At 43.1% G+C, this 6,812-nt stretch overlaps 1 long non-coding RNA gene across 1 annotated transcript in view; it reads left to right on the forward strand.

Annotated features, from left to right (window-relative positions):
* LOC107833612 (uncharacterized) overlaps positions 1-1,037 on the forward strand; it is a 3,400-nt gene extending 2,363 nt beyond the window's left edge. Inside the window, exons 2-3 of the long non-coding RNA XR_001659376.1 lie at positions 598-672; positions 807-1,037. This is a non-coding gene — a long non-coding RNA (uncharacterized LOC107833612). The remainder of the gene's footprint in view (positions 1-597; positions 673-806) is intronic.
* The last annotated feature ends 5,775 nt before the right edge of the window (positions 1,038-6,812 follow it).

Genomic DNA, 6,812 nt, shown 5'->3' on the forward strand with positions numbered 1-6,812 from the left:
TATACCACTATGATGTGGTATAACATCATAGTGGTATAATGTTATACCACTAATGCTTTACTTTTACATTGGATAGTTATTCTGACTAGAAATGTTTGACATGTTCTGGTTCTCAAAAAGTGTTTCACCCAATGCAACTTTGAAGACAGCTTTGCTTAAAGACTCATAAAAGTCTCTTTGCATATATCAATGTAATGTTTTTGACATTGGGGTTGGGATTAGTCCTGTAGGACAAACTAATCTTCATTTATAATGAAAAAAGGTGACAAGAGTCATACTGTAGGTTAGTCACAAACTGTTGAAAAACAAACTGAACTGTTCATTTAAAGAGACTAACCTGTTGACAAGAAATAGTGAAAGCAAAAAAAAAGAAAAAAGAAAGTGAAGGAGGAACACAAACAGAGGAGGTGATGACCATCTGGGATGACTCAACATCTGTGTCAGAACCTGCTGAAAGCACCTCATGCATCTCTAACTGTCATACTCTGTAGGACGCCAGCCTCAGACAGCGGCAGGACAAAAGGTGCTGTTGTTTACCACTTTGCTTCTTCCCTCCTGCTCTCCTTTTACCCTTCCGTACTCTATTTGCCTCAACAGGAGGCAGAACTCCCCCCCTCCTGCGTCAGTCAGGCAGGTGCTGCGCCGCTGATCTGAATGTGACGGCAGGGAGATGTGAGTGTGGGTGGGTTTTTGTGGAGCATGAGGGTTGCGGTGGGTCAGAACCCAACAAGCTGTGCAGGGAGGCTGTGCTATGTCTGTCTCTTCTTTCTTTCTTTCTTTTTTTGTTTTTTTTTTTTGTTTTCCAGGGCACCAGGTGGTTCAATGCCTGCTTCCACCTGCTCACCTAAAATGCCACTCCACCTCTCCTGGACAACGATATCTTGCCAAGAAAATTATTTACTGAGGGTAGGCGCTGAGGCGGACATGTTGGGGACAAACAAGCTTGGTAAACATGCTTCATCTCGCTTGCCACCTGACCTTACAGCTGATTTCTAATGTGCCTTTAAGATAACTTTGAAGATCCAAATTTAAAGGTGTCCAATGTTATACTTGTTTTCCCCCTTTCACTTCTTCTTTCCTTCCTCTTCAGCTATCCGCTTTATTTGCTTTTTCCTGTGTTTTGTGCGCTTAAAGGCAGAAGGATTCGAACCTTGTGAACCACCTGGGACCGCTAAGAAACAACTTTTTTCCAACTTCTGGCCTAACCTTCATGTTTGATCAATAATCCTCAGTGGAGGTTTCCTTTTTGCAGTTTGTTTCTGTTCTCCTGCTTGGCTTTCTGCTTACATCACAGCTAAGATGATGAAACTGATCAAACTTGAAGCTCTAAAACCCAACAAGCGCTACATCAATTCAGCTAGGAAAACAGTATCAAACCGAAAAGAGATTTCTTTTTGGTAGTAAACTACCAATCCACACTAAATTTGTGCGTTAAAATATAAATCTGTGTACGGTTGCGTGAGTGTAGCGCCTTATCTTGAAAGGTCTCAGTATTAAGACCTTTACAGCCTCTAACAGGTTTTCTTCCAGGACTGTCTCTTATGTTGCTCCATTTCTCTTTTAATTATCTCTGATTACTGATGAAGACCAACATCCCCATGCTATGATGTTAAGCCCCTCCATCCACCCATAGCGGGCCGAGTTGAGTGTAGGCTAGAAAGTGACATTTTGGTGTCACTGAGCCAAAATATCTTTTTCCAAATATTTACTGTCCAGATTTAGCTTTTGTTCCAACATGTCTTTCTTTTTCCCACTCTTCCATGCAGGCCAGATCTGTCACATATACATAACTACTGGGAGATTTAGGGGCACCAGGAAAAGCAAACGCATTCCACATTTTAAATATTTTTTTTTTATCTGTAACCAAATTTATAAACCGTCTATAATTTTAGTTTTTTAGTTTGTGATTACACACAGCTTTATCTTTGTCGTCCATACAAAATCCCGGTGAAATGCATAGAAATTGTTGGTTGTGACAAAACATGAAATATCTGCGGACCTATGAACACCCTAAGTATGTTTCTTTGTTGGACCCCCTCTTTACTGCCAGCTATTTGATACCTAGCAAAAAAAAAAAACAACAAAAAAAACATTTTCCTGGATGATGGATGGACCCCGGCTGCTTTGACAGAGGTCAATGATTTCCCTTCCCGTGTCCGCTGAGAAGTAAACACCAGGACACAGGCAGCCATTTCAGCTCAGTGTCTGGACCCCACGAAGCACTGTTGCTCGGCTCAAGATCCCTATCTCGGTGAAGAAGAATGAACAACTCCCCTCCTCCTCACCAGCCCGTCCTCTGTCCTGTTACTTTCATTATGCGTTTTTTTTGTTTATGCTTGGGCGCAACCGTGGCTGCTCCTGATGGTTTGAGGTCAGGCGTGACTGGCCACGGGTTACTCTAAATAAATACACAAGGACTAGCCAGGAAGGAGCGGGTAGGCTCCGCTTGCTGCCGAATCACCCTTGATTAATCAGCTGGTAGATTCAGGGTGACTTTTTGTGTACACTCGCCACCGCCACCATTCCTTCCCCCCCATCGGCGCACCGGCTCCAAAGCCATGAAAGGTGATGGAATCGGGGCAGAGCACGCTGTGGCAATCCAGACAGCCGAGCAGATGGAGCGTTGCAGCAGGGCCTTGCTCTGCAAAACACATACATATCTAATTTAGTCACACATGCTGGATATATGCACAAATGCACAACACAGTCCGGCAGCAACCCTTCTGACCAACTTGTGCTCTCTGAACCAGCTGACATAGTAGTTTAGTTTTAAGGCCTCAGTGGCGCCTGAGACACATGGCCTGCCATCACGCATTACGGTGCAGACACAGTATTACTTAAATCGTTATTTTTAGTCCTTGCACAACTATTCATACTTGTTGATTTTTTTTTTTTTTTTGTTAAATTATAACCCTCAGCTTAAATATGCATTTTGGGGTATTGGGTGTGCTAGTCTGACACAAAGCAACACATAATTGAGAGATGAGAGGAAAATTATACAAGATTTTTACAATATTTTTTTGCAAATACAACTTTGGAAACTGTTGTATGCATGCATTCGGGTCCTTGAATCAATGCTTTTGCATAACTACATTTTCCTGTGTCCTCGGATATCTGAAGACTGATAGTTATGTCGGGTCTATGTACATTTGCTCTGTCTGATTCAATGGATTGAACTGCAATTTTCAAGTATTGCCATAGATTCTCACCCAAATATTGGTCTGAACTTTGAACATGATATTCGAACTTGTGGCTGTATTTTCATCTGCAGTTGTGCTAAAAAAAATCAAAATAATAAAGGAGACACAGTAAAGAGATATTTTTATCCTGGGTAATGTTTACTGTGTATCTGGAATGATAAAACCTCCATCTTTTCTCTTTGCAGATTTGAAGACTCATAGCAGGCCATGAGATCAATCACTTATTTTATAAGCTTGAGATTAATAAAATGAGATCAGCGGATATTGTTGTTTATAATTTTTTGCTTAAATTAATACTTGAAGATCTTCATTTGGACACATGATGGAGCAAGGAATTCTGCGAGAGAGGACAGCAGCTTAATTGGCAGCTAATCCAGAGTAATGTTATCCTGGCTTCATAGTCTTGATCATCAAAAAACTCATTTAAACTAAACTCCAGGAAGATTAAATAGTGGCGGTTTCTTGGCCTGCACTGCTCTCAGGGAGCTACTAGTACATTTCATTATACTAGAAAACGTTCACCTTTGGCTACTTTTTGTTGAAGAGCTTCTATCCAAAAGTGAAAGCAAATCCATGCAAATGTATTCCTAAAAAAAAGATCTCAGAAAGATGCACGTTGTTTTCTTTTCCCTCCACAGCTATGCAGTGCTTTGTGTTAGTCTATCACATAAAAATCCCCATAAAACACGCTGAAGTTTGAGGCTGTAACATGATAAAATGTGGAAAAAGTTCACGGCGCAAGAAATAATGATGTGCTGTTTGCTCAGCAAATAATGACTTTACAGCAGAAACAGTGAGAGGGTTTCCCCGGAGTTGATCTGATTTGAAACACCAGTGTAAACAAAAGCTTTACACACACAGCTGGCTACGAGCTATAACGCATCAATCTCCACAGCTCCCTGTCCAACTCGCGCCTCGTTTTCACCTCGCCATCCTTCTACTCCATCAAACCCACCTCGCTGAGTACGCGCCATCTCCTGCTAACCCTCACCTTGGCTGCCATCATTAGGGGTGGAGCTGTTCTCTCACCTGTCAGCTCCACTACACCATGGATCAGTAGAGCTTCAGGCAGACTGAGCAGACCCCTGTCACGAATGTTGACCCTCTACCCTCGCCTTGGCACCGCTGCTTTGCCCCTCGCTGCTCTTAGCGCCCCTCTTCCCCCCTCTTTCCACTGCCCTGGCCTTCAGGCTCACACATCTGACGTCCAAGCATCCGCCCTCCTTCCCCCGCGCTCCCACCACGGTTCAAGCTCTCAGCCCTGACTTAAGACCTAGCCCCCGGCCTTAGCCCCCCAGTTCCTGTGCCTTTCTTGCCCCCAGCATGGATCGACCTATCCTCAGGCAAGGTGTGGCCCCATGTGGGCCCGCCTGTCCAGAATACAGGTTATAAGCTCTGATCCCCACAATATACTTCTAGCCGAACCTGCTGCCCTGAGGGGGTGAGGAGATGGAGAATCTAAGAAGTGAGAGTAGTCTGAACACAGGAGGCAAGTGATGAGTGAGGAGAGGAGGAGAGGAAAAAAAAAAAAGAAGAGAGAATAGAGGAAGTAGAAATGGGGTGAAGTTTTGCCTGAAGGCAGGGACGAGGCAATGAGTACCCCTCAAAAACTAGCGGGCAGTTGGAGACCACCACAGGCATTTTTTTTTTTTTTTACAGAGGAAGAACATGGGGGCTTTCAGGTGTGTGTCAGACACTAAGCACCATTCCCTCTGTTCTCTGCTTCCTCTCCATGATGACAACCTGCAAAACATGCTCAAAAATTAATTCAGAGAAAAACTGTTGCTGGGTTCTTTCTGTTCCTTTTTTTTTTGTTAATCTTTTCTTTCATATCATCATGGTCTCTTAATCACTCCTTTTCGCTTAGTTTTCACATTTATTCATCCAGTCATTCTAAATTACACTGAATGGATCTAAATATGTGCGGCCAGTCTAACAGATTTCATATCTGTTGCTGGACATGAAGTGTAAAACCCAAACCATATGCCACCAATTGGTGCAAATTACCCCAGATTCAGATTATCAGTAGTAACAAAAAAGAAAAAACAAAACAAAACACAAAAAAAAACCTGTGCGAGTTTAAAGCATCATTAATCCACCAGCCGTTTTTGTTTTGCGCAGCGCTTGCCAACCGCTCATTGGGGCTCGGTTTGTTATCGTGGTCGCAGACATTGTAATCAGGCCTCAATAATCACACTTCCAGAAGCGGAATGTGCCTGGGGCCCACGCCAAGAGAGTCTAATGCGGGGCGCCACGGGCCGCTTGCCTGCAGACACAGCGCTGGCAGATGGAGGTTGCTATTAAACACGGACAATCAGAGAACACAATCACTGAGCAATATGCTGCTTGTGCATGAAGAGGAAAAAGATGTGAAGGCTTACTCTGAATTTGGAGTAATTTAAGGGAATCCGAGGGATTTTTGATCATAGATAATAATAGAAGTTGGCTGGTTTATGATAAGTAATGCCAGATTTCTTTCTTTTAATCTGCAGTGGAATATCCTTTGATTAGGCAAGTTAGTAGACAATTTTTAGTAGAAATTTTCATTTGGGGTTCCACTTTTAGCTAAACCCATTTCAGTTATTATAAACTTGGGAAGGAAGGACGGGACAGTGGAGGTGAGGGTTTAGCTAAAACAATTAATTCACTGGTCATTAGATGCTTTTATAGATTTTTTTAAAAAATCACAACATATTATTTGTAAATGATTGCTGTTTTTCTGTGATCTAAAGCCTAAGAAGAGAAATGAAATCCTGGTTCTATAACACTAAAGCAAACACAATATGAGGGTAAAAAAAAGCTTCCTGACCGATGCAGGCCAGTCCAGCTCTGTATTGGCAGTCAGGAGATTTTTTTTTTTTGTACTCGGCAACACTTCTCATTCATTTGTTTTGTCTCCAAGTATATTCCTTCACCTTTTTTTTCTGTTTTCCCTTCTGTCTCTCATTTCCTGTCCCTACGTTTCAGAACTTCAGGTTCCCGGAGTCTTGGAACATGAGGACCCTACAAGTGTTTCCCGTTTCACTTCCGTAGTGGAAAGACATACAGAGATGCCGGTGGAAGCGGTGTTCATGCTGGAAGCCTGTTCATTGCCAGGAAAACTCTGCCAACATGGTCTAAATCAAATTGTGTGACTTCTATTAGATCCGCTAGCGCCATTGGAAGGTTGCTACGGCGAACAAACAGAGAAGGACACGTCGGTCTCAGCACGGGATCAAAGAAGAAGTCAGGATAGGATCAGGCAAACAGCTGGATGACGCCTGGGTGAACCTGACTTTGTGCAGGCAACAGACTCCTCTTCCACAATGCACAGTCAGCACTTTTGAACCAGACTTTCAATTTCAAAATTAGCATCTTTTGAGCTGTAAACGTTCCTCTCGAGAGCTGCGGGCTTTTCGTGCTTCCTTGTCTCTTTTTGCCTCCGAATCGTAAACCTCTCGGGGAAGAGCTGGGAAGGATGTTGCCTAAGAGACCTGGCAGCAGAGAGGTTGTCCAGATACCACGAAGTAAACACAATATAGTCCAGTCAATGAGGTCAGATGAGACAATGTCTGGGTTGGCAGATCTGCCTCTTTGTGTCCACAGAAACAGCTTTTTGGAATCTCTCGGGTC

The sequence above is a fragment of the Poecilia formosa genome, unplaced genomic scaffold (assembly GCF_000485575.1).
Source record: "Poecilia formosa unplaced genomic scaffold, Poecilia_formosa-5.1.2 Scaffold8, whole genome shotgun sequence".
Classification (NCBI taxonomy): domain Eukaryota; kingdom Metazoa; phylum Chordata; class Actinopteri; order Cyprinodontiformes; family Poeciliidae; genus Poecilia; species Poecilia formosa.